We start from the raw sequence: 17,070 nt of genomic DNA on the forward strand, positions 1-17,070 counted from the left end.
CGGCTCCGGGGAGAAACCCGCCATGGAGGGCACGCGGGAGGCCCTCTGCCTGAGGTGGCAGGTGTCACGCCAGGGCCACTGCAAGCCTGGCTCGGCTTGCCTGCTTTCTCCAAAGGAGGCTGGCCGACCAGCCGAACCTGGCACCTGGGCCAGGCCCCTTCCAAGGGGACGAGTTCCAGAGGCTAGAGCCCTGGGGGCGGCTGCCAAGTCTCCTGGGGCGTGTGCTGGGCCCCCGTCAGAGGAGGAAGCAGCCTGGTAAACGGTGTGCCAGGCCTGAGATCTGGAGGCCTCCCACAGCCGGGTCCCTGTCCTGCCCAGGCCCCCCGAGGGAGGACGATGGTCGGGCAGTGGCGAGCGGGGTGGGGCTGGCGCCGAGCCTGCCCTTGGATGCCCCGGGGAAGGGCGCCGGGGGATGGGCTGCCCCTGGCCAGGTCTGAGGGACCGACCCAGCTCGGGGCTGTCGGGGGCAGAGAGAGAACCCCCCTCCGCCCTTTCCCTTCAGGTTCTTAGGGCTGGCCAAATCCTTCCCAAGACAGCTTGTCTGGAGAAAATCAGACCCAGCTGAAGAACATGTGTCCATGGGGGAAACCCGGGAAACTGAGTCTCCCCACACAATAGCAGAGATTCTCATCTTGCATCCTCTCCTGAGCTAATGACAAAGGTGGATGTCCCGGGTGGGTGGGCCTGTGGAATGGGAGAGGGGAGGAAGTCTATTGTCATGCAGAGGGACATGGAAAGACTTGTCTGAAGCTTATCCCCTGCACTGGGGTCAGGTCGGGAAGGGACGGCACAGAGGTGAGCAGGAACCAACCGGCCTCTCTGTGGTGGGGCTGGCCCCGGGGCAGGCGTGGGGGTGATGGCTGGAAGTGGGATGGCGCGTGAGTTGGCACCAGCCAGCGGTGGAGGCAGAGACTCAGAGGTCAGGGATCTCTCTCTCTGTCTCTGTCTCTGTCTCTCTCCCTCAGGGAGCTGAGGAGAGTAAGGTGGCGCCCCCTGCCCACCTCGCCTACCTCTCCATGGGCCCTTCTTTCTCTGGCCGCTCCGGGAGCCCTGCGGGCTTGGGTTCAACCCCCCACACACCGCACAGGCCAAGGGCGCATGCGCGACCGCCGGGACCTAGGGCTGGCCATGGGGGGGCGGGGGGTCCTCAGTGACGGCCCCGCCCTCGCTCCAGTCTCTGACCCAGCTGCAGCTCTTCCATCGCCGCCCTCCTGGACTCGGCTTCAGCTGTCTCCCTCCCCTCCCCCACTCCCACTCAGCTTGGAGGCCGCTTACCTGCCTTGAAAGCATGGCTCTGGCCCTGAGGGCCACAGACCTACTGGGCTTCAAGCTCAAGGCTCTGCCTGGGCCTGCTGCTTCGGCCAGGGGCTCATTTTTTCCTGGAAAGACAAAGCCATGGCCTCACCCCACGCCTGCACTTTGCCGCGGCAGGCAGCCCAGATGTAGGAAAGGCTCTGTGGAGTCAGAAGTGCCGAGACAGGCAGATGGCACCAGAGGGTTTGGGGGCCAGGGCGCAACTGGGCTAGCCCCTCCTCCCGGGAGTCGGGGAGGCCCGGCCTTCCTAGTGCCCAGGCCACGGCTCCGGGGAGAAACCCGCCATGGAAGGCACACGGGAGGCCCTCTGCCTGAGGTGGCAGGTGTCACGCCAGGGCCACTGCAAGCCTGGCTCGGCTTGCCTGCTTTCTCCAAAGGAGGCTGGCCGACCAGCCGAACCTGGCACCTGGGCCAGGCCCCTTCCAAGGGGACGAGTTCCAGAGGCTAGAGCCCTGGGGGCGGCTGCCAAGTCTCCTGGGGCGTGTGCTGGGCCCCCGTCAGAGGAGGAAGCAGCCTGGTAAACGGTGTGCCAGGCCTGAGATCTGGAGGCCTCCCACAGCCGGGTCCCTGTCCTGCCCAGGCCCCCCGAGGGAGGACGATGTTCGGGCAGTGGCGAGCGGGGTGGGGCTGGCGCCGAGCCTGCCCTTGGATGCCCCGGGGAAGGGCGCCGGGGGATGGGCTGCCCCTGGCCAGGTCTGAGGGACCGACCCAGCTCGGGGCTGTCGGGGGCAGAGAGAGAACCCCCCTCCGCCCTTTCCCTTCAGGTTCTTAGGGCTGGCCAAATCCTTCCCAAGACAGCTTGTCTGGAGAAAATCAGACCCAGCTGAAGAACATGTGTCCATGGGGGAAACCCGGGAAACTGAGTCTCCCCACACAATAGCAGAGATTCTCATCTTGCATCCTCTCCTGAGCTAATGACAAAGGTGGATGTCCCGGGTGGGTGGGCCTGTGGAATGGGAGAGGGGAGGAAGTCTATTGTCATGCAGAGGGACATGGAAAGACTTGTCTGAAGCTTATCCCCTGCACTGGGGTCAGGTTGGGAAGGGACGGCACAGAGGTGAGCAGGAACCAACCGGCCTCTCTGTGGTGGGGCTGGCCCCGGGGCAGGCGTGGGGGTGATGGCTGGAAGTGGGATGGCGCGTGAGTTGGCACCAGCCAGCGGTGGAGGCAGAGACTCAGAGGTCAGGGATCTCTCTCTCTGTCTCTGTCTCTGTCTCTCTCCCTCAGGGAGCTGAGGAGAGTAAGGTGGCGCCCCCTGCCCACCTCGCCTACCTCTCCATGGGCCCTTCTTTCTCTGGCCGCTCCGGGAGCCCTGCGGGCTTGGGTTCAAGCCCCCACACACCGCACAGGCCAAGGGCGCATGCGCGACCGCCGGGGCCTAGGGCTGGCCTCGGGGGGGCGGGGGGTCCTCAGTGAAGGCCCCGCCCTCCCTCCAGGCTCTGACCCAGCTGCAGCTCTTCCATCGCCGCCCTCCTGGACTCGGCTTCAGCTGTCTCCCTCCCCTCCCCCACTCCCACTCAGCTTGGAGGCCGCTTACCTGCCTTGAAAGCATGGCTCTGGCCCTGAGGGCCACAGACCTACTGGGCTTCAAGCTCAAGGCTCTGCCTGGGCCTGCTGCTTCGGCCAGGGGCTCATTTTTTCCTGGAAAGACAAAGCCATGGCCTCACCCCACGCCTGCACTTTGCCACGGCAGGCAGCCCAGATGTAGGAAAGGCTCTGTGGAGTCAGAAGTGCCGAGACAGGCAGATGGCACCAGAGGGTTTGGGGGCCAGGGCGCAACTGGGCTAGCCCCTCCTCCCGGGAGTCGGGGAGGCCCGGCCTTCCTAGTGCCCAGGCCACGGCTCCGGGGAGAAACCCGCCATGGAGGGCACGCGGGAGGCCCTCTGCCTGAGGTGGCAGGTGTCACGCCAGGGCCACTGCAAGCCTGGCTCGGCTTGCCTGCTTTCTCCAAAGGAGGCTGGCCGACCAGCCGAACCTGGCACCTGGGCCAGGCCCCTTCCAAGGGGACAAGTTCCAGAGGCTAGAGCCCTGGGGGCGGCTGCCAAGTCTCCTGGGGCGTGTGCTGGGCCCCCGTCAGAGGAGGAAGCAGCCTGGTAAACGGTGTGCCAGGCCTGAGATCTGGAGGCCTCCCACAGCCGGGTCCCTGTCCTGCCCAGGCCCCCCGAGGGAGGACGATGGTCGGGCAGTGGCGAGCGGGGTGGGGCTGGCCCCGAGCCTGCCCTTGGATGCCCCGGGGAAGGGCGCCGGGGGATGGGCTGCCCCTGGCCAGGTCTGAGGGACCGACCCAGCTCGGGGCTGTCGGGGGCAGAGAGAGAACCCCCCTCCGCCCTTTCCCTTCAGGTTCTTAGGGCTGGCCAAATCCTTCCCAAGACAGCTTGTCTGGAGAAAATCAGACCCAGCTGAAGAACATGTGTCCATGGGGGAAACCCGGGAAACTGAGTCTCCCCACACAATAGCAGAGATTCTCATCTTGCATCCTCTCCTGAGCTAATGACAAAGGTGGATGTCCCGGGTGGGTGGGCCTGTGGAATGGGAGAGGGGAGGAAGTCTATTGTCATGCAGAGGGACATGGAAAGACTTGTCTGAAGCTTATCCCCTGCACTGGGGTCAGGTCGGGAAGGGACGGCACAGAGGTGAGCAGGAACCAACCGGCCTCTCTGTGGTGGGGCTGGCCCCGGGGCAGGCGTGGGGGTGATGGCTGGAAGTGGGATGGCGCGTGAGTTGGCACCAGCCAGCGGTGGAGGCAGAGACTCAGAGGTCAGGGATCTCTCTCTCTGTCTCTGTCTCTGTCTCTCTCCCTCAGGGAGCTGAGGAGAGTAAGGTGGCGCCCCCTGCCCACCTCGCCTACCTCTCCATGGGCCCTTCTTTCTCTGGCCGCTCCGGGAGCCCTGCGGGCTTGGGTTCAACCCCCCACACACCGCACAGGCCAAGGGCGCATGCGCGACCGCCGGGGCCTAGGGCTGGCCTCGGGGGGGGGGGGGGGGTCCTCAGTGAAGGCCCCGCCCTCCCTCCAGGCTCTGACCCAGCTGCAGCTCTTCCATCGCCGCCCTTCTGGACTCGGCTTCAGCTGTCTCCCTCCCCTCCCCCACTCCCACTCAGCTTGCAGGCCGCTTCCCTGCCTTGAAAGCATGGCTCTGGCCCTGAGGGCCACAGACCTACTGGGCTTCAAGCTCAAGGCTCTGCCTGGGCCTGCTGCTTCGGCCAGGGGCTCATTTTTTCCTGGAAAGACAAAGCCATGGCCTCACCCCACGCCTGCACTTTGCCACGGCAGGCAGCCCAGATGTAGGAAAGGCTCTGTGGAGTCAGAAGTGCCGAGACAGGCAGATGGCACCAGAGGGTTTGGGGGCCAGGGCGCAACTGGGCTAGCCCCTCCTCCCGGGAGTCGGGGAGGCCCGGCCTTCCTAGTGCCCAGGCCACGGCTCCGGGGAGAAACCCGCCATGGAGGGCACGCGGGAGGCCCTCTGCCTGAGGTGGCAGGTGTCACGCCAGGGCCACTGCAAGCCTGGCTCGGCTTGCCTGCTTTCTCCAAAGGAGGCTGGCCGACCAGCCGAACCTGGCACCTGGGCCAGGCCCCTTCCAAGGGGACGAGTTCCAGAGGCTAGAGCCCTGGGGGCGGCTGCCAAGTCTCCTGGGGCGTGTGCTGGGCCCCCGTCAGAGGAGGAAGCAGCCTGGTAAACGGTGTGCCAGGCCTGAGATCTGGAGGCCTCCCACAGCCGGGTCCCTGTCCTGCCCAGGCCCCCCGAGGGAGGACGATGGTCGGGCAGTGGCGAGCGGGGTGGGGCTGGCGCCGAGCCTGCCCTTGGATGCCCCGGGGAAGGGCGCCGGGGGATGGGCTGCCCCTGGCCAGGTCTGAGGGACCGACCCAGCTCGGGGCTGTCGGGGGCAGAGAGAGAACCCCCCTCCGCCCTTTCCCTTCAGGTTCTTAGGGCTGGCCAAATCCTTCCCAAGACAGCTTGTCTGGAGAAAATCAGACCCAGCTGAAGAACATGTGTCCATGGGGGAAACCCGGGAAACTGAGTCTCCCCACACAATAGCAGAGATTCTCATCTTGCATCCTCTCCTGAGCTAATGACAAAGGTGGATGTCCCGGGTGGGTGGGCCTGTGGAATGGGAGAGGGGAGGAAGTCTATTGTCATGCAGAGGGACATGGAAAGACTTGTCTGAAGCTTATCCCCTGCACTGGGGTCAGGTCGGGAAGGGACGGCACAGAGGTGAGCAGGAACCAACCGGCCTCTCTGTGGTGGGGCTGGCCCCGGGGCAGGCGTGGGGGTGATGGCTGGAAGTGGGATGGCGCGTGAGTTGGCACCAGCCAGCGGTGGAGGCAGAGACTCAGAGGTCAGGGATCTCTCTCTCTGTCTCTGTCTCTGTCTCTCTCCCTCAGGGAGCTGAGGAGAGTAAGGTGGCGCCCCCTGCCCACCTCGCCTACCTCTCCATGGGCCCTTCTTTCTCTGGCCGCTCCGGGAGCCCTGCGGGCTTGGGTTCAACCCCCCACACACCGCACAGGCCAAGGGCGCATGCGCGACCGCCGGGGCCTAGGGCTGGCCTCGGGGGGGGGGGGGGGTCCTCAGTGAAGGCCCCGCCCTCCCTCCAGGCTCTGACCCAGCTGCAGCTCTTCCATCGCCGCCCTTCTGGACTCGGCTTCAGCTGTCTCCCTCCCCTCCCCCACTCCCACTCAGCTTGCAGGCCGCTTCCCTGCCTTGAAAGCATGGCTCTGGCCCTGAGGGCCACAGACCTACTGGGCTTCAAGCTCAAGGCTCTGCCTGGGCCTGCTGCTTCGGCCAGGGGCTCATTTTTTCCTGGAAAGACAAAGCCATGGCCTCACCCCACGCCTGCACTTTGCCACGGCAGGCAGCCCAGATGTAGGAAAGGCTCTGTGGAGTCAGAAGTGCCGAGACAGGCAGATGGCACCAGAGGGTTTGGGGGCCAGGGCGCAACTGGGCTAGCCCCTCCTCCCGGGAGTCGGGGAGGCCCGGCCTTCCTAGTGCCCAGGCCACGGCTCCGGGGAGAAACCCGCCATGGAGGGCACGCGGGAGGCCCTCTGCCTGAGGTGGCAGGTGTCACGCCAGGGCCACTGCAAGCCTGGCTCGGCTTGCCTGCTTTCTCCAAAGGAGGCTGGCCGACCAGCCGAACCTGGCACCTGGGCCAGGCCCCTTCCAAGGGGACGAGTTCCAGAGGCTAGAGCCCTGGGGGCGGCTGCCAAGTCTCCTGGGGCGTGTGCTGGGCCCCCGTCAGAGGAGGAAGCAGCCTGGTAAACGGTGTGCCAGGCCTGAGATCTGGAGGCCTCCCACAGCCGGGTCCCTGTCCTGCCCAGGCCCCCCGAGGGAGGACGATGGTCGGGCAGTGGCGAGCGGGGTGGGGCTGGCGCCGAGCCTGCCCTTGGATGCCCCGGGGAAGGGCGCCGGGGGATGGGCTGCCCCTGGCCAGGTCTGAGGGACCGACCCAGCTCGGGGCTGTCGGGGGCAGAGAGAGAACCCCCCTCCGCCCTTTCCCTTCAGGTTCTTAGGGCTGGCCAAATCCTTCCCAAGACAGCTTGTCTGGAGAAAATCAGACCCAGCTGAAGAACATGTGTCCATGGGGGAAACCCGGGAAACTGAGTCTCCCCACACAATAGCAGAGATTCTCATCTTGCATCCTCTCCTGAGCTAATGACAAAGGTGGATGTCCCGGGTGGGTGGGCCTGTGGAATGGGAGAGGGGAGGAAGTCTATTGTCATGCAGAGGGACATGGAAAGACTTGTCTGAAGCTTATCCCCTGCACTGGGGTCAGGTCGGGAAGGGACGGCACAGAGGTGAGCAGGAACCAACCGGCCTCTCTGTGGTGGGGCTGGCCCCGGGGCAGGCGTGGGGGTGATGGCTGGAAGTGGGATGGCGCGTGAGTTGGCACCAGCCAGCGGTGGAGGCAGAGACTCAGAGGTCAGGGATCTCTCTCTCTGTCTCTGTCTCTGTCTCTCTCCCTCAGGGAGCTGAGGAGAGTAAGGTGGCGCCCCCTGCCCACCTCGCCTACCTCTCCATGGGCCCTTCTTTCTCTGGCCGCTCCGGGAGCCCTGCGGGCTTGGGTTCAACCCCCCACACACCGCACAGGCCAAGGGCGCATGCGCGACCGCCGGGGCCTAGGGCTGGCCTCGGGGGGGGGGTCCTCAGTGAAGGCCCCGCCCTCCCTCCAGGCTCTGACCCAGCTGCAGCTCTTCCATCGCCGCCCTTCTGGACTCGGCTTCAGCTGTCTCCCTCCCCTCCCCCACTCCCACTCAGCTTGCAGGCCGCTTCCCTGCCTTGAAAGCATGGCTCTGGCCCTGAGGGCCACAGACCTACTGGGCTTCAAGCTCAAGGCTCTGCCTGGGCCTGCTGCTTCGGCCAGGGGCTCATTTTTTCCTGGAAAGACAAAGCCATGGCCTCACCCCACGCCTGCACTTTGCCACGGCAGGCAGCCCAGATGTAGGAAAGGCTCTGTGGAGTCAGAAGTGCCGAGACAGGCAGATGGCACCAGAGGGTTTGGGGGCCAGGGCGCAACTGGGCTAGCCCCTCCTCCCGGGAGTCGGGGAGGCCCGGCCTTCCTAGTGCCCAGGCCACGGCTCCGGGGAGAAACCCGCCATGGAGGGCACGCGGGAGGCCCTCTGCCTGAGGTGGCAGGTGTCACGCCAGGGCCACTGCAAGCCTGGCTCGGCTTGCCTGCTTTCTCCAAAGGAGGCTGGCCGACCAGCCGAACCTGGCACCTGGGCCAGGCCCCTTCCAAGGGGACGAGTTCCAGAGGCTAGAGCCCTGGGGGCGGCTGCCAAGTCTCCTGGGGCGTGTGCTGGGCCCCCGTCAGAGGAGGAAGCAGCCTGGTAAACGGTGTGCCAGGCCTGAGATCTGGAGGCCTCCCACAGCCGGGTCCCTGTCCTGCCCAGGCCCCCCGAGGGAGGACGATGGTCGGGCAGTGGCGAGCGGGGTGGGGCTGGCGCCGAGCCTGCCCTTGGATGCCCCGGGGAAGGGCGCCGGGGGATGGGCTGCCCCTGGCCAGGTCTGAGGGACCGACCCAGCTCGGGGCTGTCGGGGGCAGAGAGAGAACCCCCCTCCGCCCTTTCCCTTCAGGTTCTTAGGGCTGGCCAAATCCTTCCCAAGACAGCTTGTCTGGAGAAAATCAGACCCAGCTGAAGAACATGTGTCCATGGGGGAAACCCGGGAAACTGAGTCTCCCCACACAATAGCAGAGATTCTCATCTTGCATCCTCTCCTGAGCTAATGACAAAGGTGGATGTCCCGGGTGGGTGGGCCTGTGGAATGGGAGAGGGGAGGAAGTCTATTGTCATGCAGAGGGACATGGAAAGACTTGTCTGAAGCTTATCCCCTGCACTGGGGTCAGGTCGGGAAGGGACGGCACAGAGGTGAGCAGGAACCAACCGGCCTCTCTGTGGTGGGGCTGGCCCCGGGGCAGGCGTGGGGGTGATGGCTGGAAGTGGGATGGCGCGTGAGTTGGCACCAGCCAGCGGTGGAGGCAGAGACTCAGAGGTCAGGGATCTCTCTCTCTGTCTCTGTCTCTGTCTCTCTCCCTCAGGGAGCTGAGGAGAGTAAGGTGGCGCCCCCTGCCCACCTCGCCTACCTCTCCATGGGCCCTTCTTTCTCTGGCCGCTCCGGGAGCCCTGCGGGCTTGGGTTCAACCCCCCACACACCGCACAGGCCAAGGGCGCATGCGCGACCGCCGGGGCCTAGGGCTGGCCTCGGGGGGGGGGGGGTCCTCAGTGAAGGCCCCGCCCTCCCTCCAGGCTCTGACCCAGCTGCAGCTCTTCCATCGCCGCCCTTCTGGACTCGGCTTCAGCTGTCTCCCTCCCCTCCCCCACTCCCACTCAGCTTGCAGGCCGCTTCCCTGCCTTGAAAGCATGGCTCTGGCCCTGAGGGCCACAGACCTACTGGGCTTCAAGCTCAAGGCTCTGCCTGGGCCTGCTGCTTCGGCCAGGGGCTCATTTTTTCCTGGAAAGACAAAGCCATGGCCTCACCCCACGCCTGCACTTTGCCACGGCAGGCAGCCCAGATGTAGGAAAGGCTCTGTGGAGTCAGAAGTGCCGAGACAGGCAGATGGCACCAGAGGGTTTGGGGGCCAGGGCGCAACTGGGCTAGCCCCTCCTCCCGGGAGTCGGGGAGGCCCGGCCTTCCTAGTGCCCAGGCCACGGCTCCGGGGAGAAACCCGCCATGGAGGGCACGCGGGAGGCCCTCTGCCTGAGGTGGCAGGTGTCACGCCAGGGCCACTGCAAGCCTGGCTCGGCTTGCCTGCTTTCTCCAAAGGAGGCTGGCCGACCAGCCGAACCTGGCACCTGGGCCAGGCCCCTTCCAAGGGGACGAGTTCCAGAGGCTAGAGCCCTGGGGGCGGCTGCCAAGTCTCCTGGGGCGTGTGCTGGGCCCCCGTCAGAGGAGGAAGCAGCCTGGTAAACGGTGTGCCAGGCCTGAGATCTGGAGGCCTCCCACAGCCGGGTCCCTGTCCTGCCCAGGCCCCCCGAGGGAGGACGATGGTCGGGCAGTGGCGAGCGGGGTGGGGCTGGCGCCGAGCCTGCCCTTGGATGCCCCGGGGAAGGGCGCCGGGGGATGGGCTGCCCCTGGCCAGGTCTGAGGGACCGACCCAGCTCGGGGCTGTCGGGGGCAGAGAGAGAACCCCCCTCCGCCCTTTCCCTTCAGGTTCTTAGGGCTGGCCAAATCCTTCCCAAGACAGCTTGTCTGGAGAAAATCAGACCCAGCTGAAGAACATGTGTCCATGGGGGAAACCCGGGAAACTGAGTCTCCCCACACAATAGCAGAGATTCTCATCTTGCATCCTCTCCTGAGCTAATGACAAAGGTGGATGTCCCGGGTGGGTGGGCCTGTGGAATGGGAGAGGGGAGGAAGTCTATTGTCATGCAGAGGGACATGGAAAGACTTGTCTGAAGCTTATCCCCTGCACTGGGGTCAGGTCGGGAAGGGACGGCACAGAGGTGAGCAGGAACCAACCGGCCTCTCTGTGGTGGGGCTGGCCCCGGGGCAGGCGTGGGGGTGATGGCTGGAAGTGGGATGGCGCGTGAGTTGGCACCAGCCAGCGGTGGAGGCAGAGACTCAGAGGTCAGGGATCTCTCTCTCTGTCTCTGTCTCTGTCTCTCTCCCTCAGGGAGCTGAGGAGAGTAAGGTGGCGCCCCCTGCCCACCTCGCCTACCTCTCCATGGGCCCTTCTTTCTCTGGCCGCTCCGGGAGCCCTGCGGGCTTGGGTTCAACCCCCCACACACCGCACAGGCCAAGGGCGCATGCGCGACCGCCGGGACCTAGGGCTGGCCATGGGGGGGCGGGGGGTCCTCAGTGACGGCCCCGCCCTCGCTCCAGTCTCTGACCCAGCTGCAGCTCTTCCATCGCCGCCCTCCTGGACTCGGCTTCAGCTGTCTCCCTCCCCTCCCCCACTCCCACTCAGCTTGGAGGCCGCTTACCTGCCTTGAAAGCATGGCTCTGGCCCTGAGGGCCACAGACCTACTGGGCTTCAAGCTCAAGGCTCTGCCTGGGCCTGCTGCTTCGGCCAGGGGCTCATTTTTTCCTGGAAAGACAAAGCCATGGCCTCACCCCACGCCTGCACTTTGCCGCGGCAGGCAGCCCAGATGTAGGAAAGGCTCTGTGGAGTCAGAAGTGCCGAGACAGGCAGATGGCACCAGAGGGTTTGGGGGCCAGGGCGCAACTGGGCTAGCCCCTCCTCCCGGGAGTCGGGGAGGCCCGGCCTTCCTAGTGCCCAGGCCACGGCTCCGGGGAGAAACCCGCCATGGAAGGCACACGGGAGGCCCTCTGCCTGAGGTGGCAGGTGTCACGCCAGGGCCACTGCAAGCCTGGCTCGGCTTGCCTGCTTTCTCCAAAGGAGGCTGGCCGACCAGCCGAACCTGGCACCTGGGCCAGGCCCCTTCCAAGGGGACGAGTTCCAGAGGCTAGAGCCCTGGGGGCGGCTGCCAAGTCTCCTGGGGCGTGTGCTGGGCCCCCGTCAGAGGAGGAAGCAGCCTGGTAAACGGTGTGCCAGGCCTGAGATCTGGAGGCCTCCCACAGCCGGGTCCCTGTCCTGCCCAGGCCCCCCGAGGGAGGACGATGTTCGGGCAGTGGCGAGCGGGGTGGGGCTGGCGCCGAGCCTGCCCTTGGATGCCCCGAGGAAGGGCGCCGGGGGATGGGCTGCCCCTGGCCAGGTCTGAGGGACCGACCCAGCTCGGGGCTGTCGGGGGCAGAGAGAGAACCCCCCTCCGCCCTTTCCCTTCAGGTTCTTAGGGCTGGCCAAATCCTTCCCAAGACAGCTTGTCTGGAGAAAATCAGACCCAGCTGAAGAACATGTGTCCATGGGGGAAACCCGGGAAACTGAGTCTCCCCACACAATAGCAGAGATTCTCATCTTGCATCCTCTCCTGAGCTAATGACAAAGGTGGATGTCCCGGGTGGGTGGGCCTGTGGAATGGGAGAGGGGAGGAAGTCTATTGTCATGCAGAGGGACATGGAAAGACTTGTCTGAAGCTTATCCCCTGCACTGGGGTCAGGTTGGGAAGGGACGGCACAGAGGTGAGCAGGAACCAACCGGCCTCTCTGTGGTGGGGCTGGCCCCGGGGCAGGCGTGGGGGTGATGGCTGGAAGTGGGATGGCGCGTGAGTTGGCACCAGCCAGCGGTGGAGGCAGAGACTCAGAGGTCAGGGATCTCTCTCTCTGTCTCTGTCTCTGTCTCTCTCCCTCAGGGAGCTGAGGAGAGTAAGGTGGCGCCCCCTGCCCACCTCGCCTACCTCTCCATGGGCCCTTCTTTCTCTGGCCGCTCCGGGAGCCCTGCGGGCTTGGGTTCAAGCCCCCACACACCGCACAGGCCAAGGGCGCATGCGCGACCGCCGGGGCCTAGGGCTGGCCTCGGGGGGGCGGGGGGTCCTCAGTGAAGGCCCCGCCCTCCCTCCAGGCTCTGACCCAGCTGCAGCTCTTCCATCGCCGCCCTCCTGGACTCGGCTTCAGCTGTCTCCCTCCCCTCCCCCACTCCCACTCAGCTTGGAGGCCGCTTACCTGCCTTGAAAGCATGGCTCTGGCCCTGAGGGCCACAGACCTACTGGGCTTCAAGCTCAAGGCTCTGCCTGGGCCTGCTGCTTCGGCCAGGGGCTCATTTTTTCCTGGAAAGACAAAGCCATGGCCTCACCCCACGCCTGCACTTTGCCACGGCAGGCAGCCCAGATGTAGGAAAGGCTCTGTGGAGTCAGAAGTGCCGAGACAGGCAGATGGCACCAGAGGGTTTGGGGGCCAGGGCGCAACTGGGCTAGCCCCTCCTCCCGGGAGTCGGGGAGGCCCGGCCTTCCTAGTGCCCAGGCCACGGCTCCGGGGAGAAACCCGCCATGGAGGGCACGCGGGAGGCCCTCTGCCTGAGGTGGCAGGTGTCACGCCAGGGCCACTGCAAGCCTGGCTCGGCTTGCCTGCTTTCTCCAAAGGAGGCTGGCCGACCAGCCGAACCTGGCACCTGGGCCAGGCCCCTTCCAAGGGGACAAGTTCCAGAGGCTAGAGCCCTGGGGGCGGCTGCCAAGTCTCCTGGGGCGTGTGCTGGGCCCCCGTCAGAGGAGGAAGCAGCCTGGTAAACGGTGTGCCAGGCCTGAGATCTGGAGGCCTCCCACAGCCGGGTCCCTGTCCTGCCCAGGCCCCCCGAGGGAGGACGATGGTCGGGCAGTGGCGAGCGGGGTGGGGCTGGCCCCGAGCCTGCCCTTGGATGCCCCGGGGAAGGGCGCCGGGGGATGGGCTGCCCCTGGCCAGGTCTGAGGGACCGACCCAGCTCGGGGCTGTCGGGGGCAGAGAGAGAACCCCCCTCCGCCCTTTCCCTTCAGGTTCTTAGGGCTGGCCAAATCCTTCCCAAGACAGCTTGTCTGGAGAAAATCAGACCCAGCTGAAGAACATGTGTCCATGGGGGAAACCCGGGAAACTGAGTCTCCCCACACAATAGCAGAGATTCTCATCTTGCATCCTCTCCTGAGCTAATGACAAAGGTGGATGTCCCGGGTGGGTGGGCCTGTGGAATGGGAGAGGGGAGGAAGTCTATTGTCATGCAGAGGGACATGGAAAGACTTGTCTGAAGCTTATCCCCTGCACTGGGGTCAGGTCGGGAAGGGACGGCACAGAGGTGAGCAGGAACCAACCGGCCTCTCTGTGGTGGGGCTGGCCCCGGGGCAGGCGTGGGGGTGATGGCTGGAAGTGGGATGGCGCGTGAGTTGGCACCAGCCAGCGGTGGAGGCAGAGACTCAGAGGTCAGGGATCTCTCTCTCTGTCTCTGTCTCTGTCTCTCTCCCTCAGGGAGCTGAGGAGAGTAAGGTGGCGCCCCCTGCCCACCTCGCCTACCTCTCCATGGGCCCTTCTTTCTCTGGCCGCTCCGGGAGCCCTGCGGGCTTGGGTTCAACCCCCCACACACCGCACAGGCCAAGGGCGCATGCGCGACCGCCGGGGCCTAGGGCTGGCCTCGGGGGGGGGGGGGGTCCTCAGTGAAGGCCCCGCCCTCCCTCCAGGCTCTGACCCAGCTGCAGCTCTTCCATCGCCGCCCTTCTGGACTCGGCTTCAGCTGTCTCCCTCCCCTCCCCCACTCCCACTCAGCTTGCAGGCCGCTTCCCTGCCTTGAAAGCATGGCTCTGGCCCTGAGGGCCACAGACCTACTGGGCTTCAAGCTCAAGGCTCTGCCTGGGCCTGCTGCTTCGGCCAGGGGCTCATTTTTTCCTGGAAAGACAAAGCCATGGCCTCACCCCACGCCTGCACTTTGCCACGGCAGGCAGCCCAGATGTAGGAAAGGCTCTGTGGAGTCAGAAGTGCCGAGACAGGCAGATGGCACCAGAGGGTTTGGGGGCCAGGGCGCAACTGGGCTAGCCCCTCCTCCCGGGAGTCGGGGAGGCCCGGCCTTCCTAGTGCCCAGGCCACGGCTCCGGGGAGAAACCCGCCATGGAGGGCACGCGGGAGGCCCTCTGCCTGAGGTGGCAGGTGTCACGCCAGGGCCACTGCAAGCCTGGCTCGGCTTGCCTGCTTTCTCCAAAGGAGGCTGGCCGACCAGCCGAACCTGGCACCTGGGCCAGGCCCCTTCCAAGGGGACGAGTTCCAGAGGCTAGAGCCCTGGGGGCGGCTGCCAAGTCTCCTGGGGCGTGTGCTGGGCCCCCGTCAGAGGAGGAAGCAGCCTGGTAAACGGTGTGCCAGGCCTGAGATCTGGAGGCCTCCCACAGCCGGGTCCCTGTCCTGCCCAGGCCCCCCGAGGGAGGACGATGGTCGGGCAGTGGCGAGCGGGGTGGGGCTGGCGCCGAGCCTGCCCTTGGATGCCCCGGGGAAGGGCGCCGGGGGATGGGCTGCCCCTGGCCAGGTCTGAGGGACCGACCCAGCTCGGGGCTGTCGGGGGCAGAGAGAGAACCCCCCTCCGCCCTTTCCCTTCAGGTTCTTAGGGCTGGCCAAATCCTTCCCAAGACAGCTTGTCTGGAGAAAATCAGACCCAGCTGAAGAACATGTGTCCATGGGGGAAACCCGGGAAACTGAGTCTCCCCACACAATAGCAGAGATTCTCATCTTGCATCCTCTCCTGAGCTAATGACAAAGGTGGATGTCCCGGGTGGGTGGGCCTGTGGAATGGGAGAGGGGAGGAAGTCTATTGTCATGCAGAGGGACATGGAAAGACTTGTCTGAAGCTTATCCCCTGCACTGGGGTCAGGTCGGGAAGGGACGGCACAGAGGTGAGCAGGAACCAACCGGCCTCTCTGTGGTGGGGCTGGCCCCGGGGCAGGCGTGGGGGTGATGGCTGGAAGTGGGATGGCGCGTGAGTTGGCACCAGCCAGCGGTGGAGGCAGAGACTCAGAGGTCAGGGATCTCTCTCTCTGTCTCTGTCTCTGTCTCTCTCCCTCAGGGAGCTGAGGAGAGTAAGGTGGCGCCCCCTGCCCACCTCGCCTACCTCTCCATGGGCCCTTCTTTCTCTGGCCGCTCCGGGAGCCCTGCGGGCTTGGGTTCAACCCCCCACACACCGCACAGGCCAAGGGCGCATGCGCGACCGCCGGGGCCTAGGGCTGGCCTCGGGGGGGGGGGGGGGGTCCTCAGTGAAGGCCCCGCCCTCCCTCCAGGCTCTGACCCAGCTGCAGCTCTTCCATCGCCGCCCTTCTGGACTCGGCTTCAGCTGTCTCCCTCCCCTCCCCCACTCCCACTCAGCTTGCAGGCCGCTTCCCTGCCTTGAAAGCATGGCTCTGGCCCTGAGGGCCACAGACCTACTGGGCTTCAAGCTCAAGGCTCTGCCTGGGCCTGCTGCTTCGGCCAGGGGCTCATTTTTTCCTGGAAAGACAAAGCCATGGCCTCACCCCACGCCTGCACTTTGCCACGGCAGGCAGCCCAGATGTAGGAAAGGCTCTGTGGAGTCAGAAGTGCCGAGACAGGCAGATGGCACCAGAGGGTTTGGGGGCCAGGGCGCAACTGGGCTAGCCCCTCCTCCCGGGAGTCGGGGAGGCCCGGCCTTCCTAGTGCCCAGGCCACGGCTCCGGGGAGAAACCCGCCATGGAGGGCACGCGGGAGGCCCTCTGCCTGAGGTGGCAGGTGTCACGCCAGGGCCACTGCAAGCCTGGCTCGGCTTGCCTGCTTTCTCCAAAGGAGGCTGGCCGACCAGCCGAACCTGGCACCTGGGCCAGGCCCCTTCCAAGGGGACGAGTTCCAGAGGCTAGAGCCCTGGGGGCGGCTGCCAAGTCTCCTGGGGCGTGTGCTGGGCCCCCGTCAGAGGAGGAAGCAGCCTGGTAAACGGTGTGCCAGGCCTGAGATCTGGAGGCCTCCCACAGCCGGGTCCCTGTCCTGCCCAGGCCCCCCGAGGGAGGACGATGGTCGGGCAGTGGCGAGCGGGGTGGGGCTGGCGCCGAGCCTGCCCTTGGATGCCCCGGGGAAGGGCGCCGGGGGATGGGCTGCCCCTGGCCAGGTCTGAGGGACCGACCCAGCTCGGGGCTGTCGGGGGCAGAGAGAGAACCCCCCTCCGCCCTTTCCCTTCAGGTTCTTAGGGCTGGCCAAATCCTTCCCAAGACAGCTTGTCTGGAGAAAATCAGACCCAGCTGAAGAACATGTGTCCATGGGGGAAACCCGGGAAACTGAGTCTCCCCACACAATAGCAGAGATTCTCATCTTGCATCCTCTCCTGAGCTAATGACAAAGGTGGATGTCCCGGGTGGGTGGGCCTGTGGAATGGGAGAGGGGAGGAAGTCTATTGTCATGCAGAGGGACATGGAAAGACTTGTCTGAAGCTTATCCCCTGCACTGGGGTCAGGTCGGGAAGGGACGGCACAGAGGTGAGCAGGAACCAACCGGCCTCTCTGTGGTGGGGCTGGCCCCGGGGCAGGCGTGGGGGTGATGGCTGGAAGTGGGATGGCGCGTGAGTTGGCACCAGCCAGCGGTGGAGGCAGAGACTCAGAGGTCAGGGATCTCTCTCTCTGTCTCTGTCTCTGTCTCTCTCCCTCAGGGAGCTGAGGAGAGTAAGGTGGCGCCCCCTGCCCACCTCGCCTACCTCTCCATGGGCCCTTCTTTCTCTGGCCGCTCCGGGAGCCCTGCGGGCTTGGGTTCAACCCCCCACACACCGCACAGGCCAAGGGCGCATGCGCGACCGCCGGGGCCTAGGGCTGGCCTCGGGGGGGGGGGGGGTCCTCAGTGAAGGCCCCGCCCTCCCTCCAGGCTCTGACCCAGCTGCAGCTCTTCCATCGCCGCCCTTCTGGACTCGGCTTCAGCTGTCTCCCTCCCCTCCCCCACTCCCACTCAGCTTGCAGGCCGCTTCCCTGCCTTGAAAGCATGGCTCTGGCCCTGAGGGCCA

Source organism: Diceros bicornis (assembly GCF_020826845.1).
Source record: "Diceros bicornis minor isolate mBicDic1 chromosome 24 unlocalized genomic scaffold, mDicBic1.mat.cur SUPER_24_unloc_1, whole genome shotgun sequence".
NCBI classification, from domain to species: Eukaryota; Metazoa; Chordata; class Mammalia; order Perissodactyla; family Rhinocerotidae; genus Diceros; species Diceros bicornis.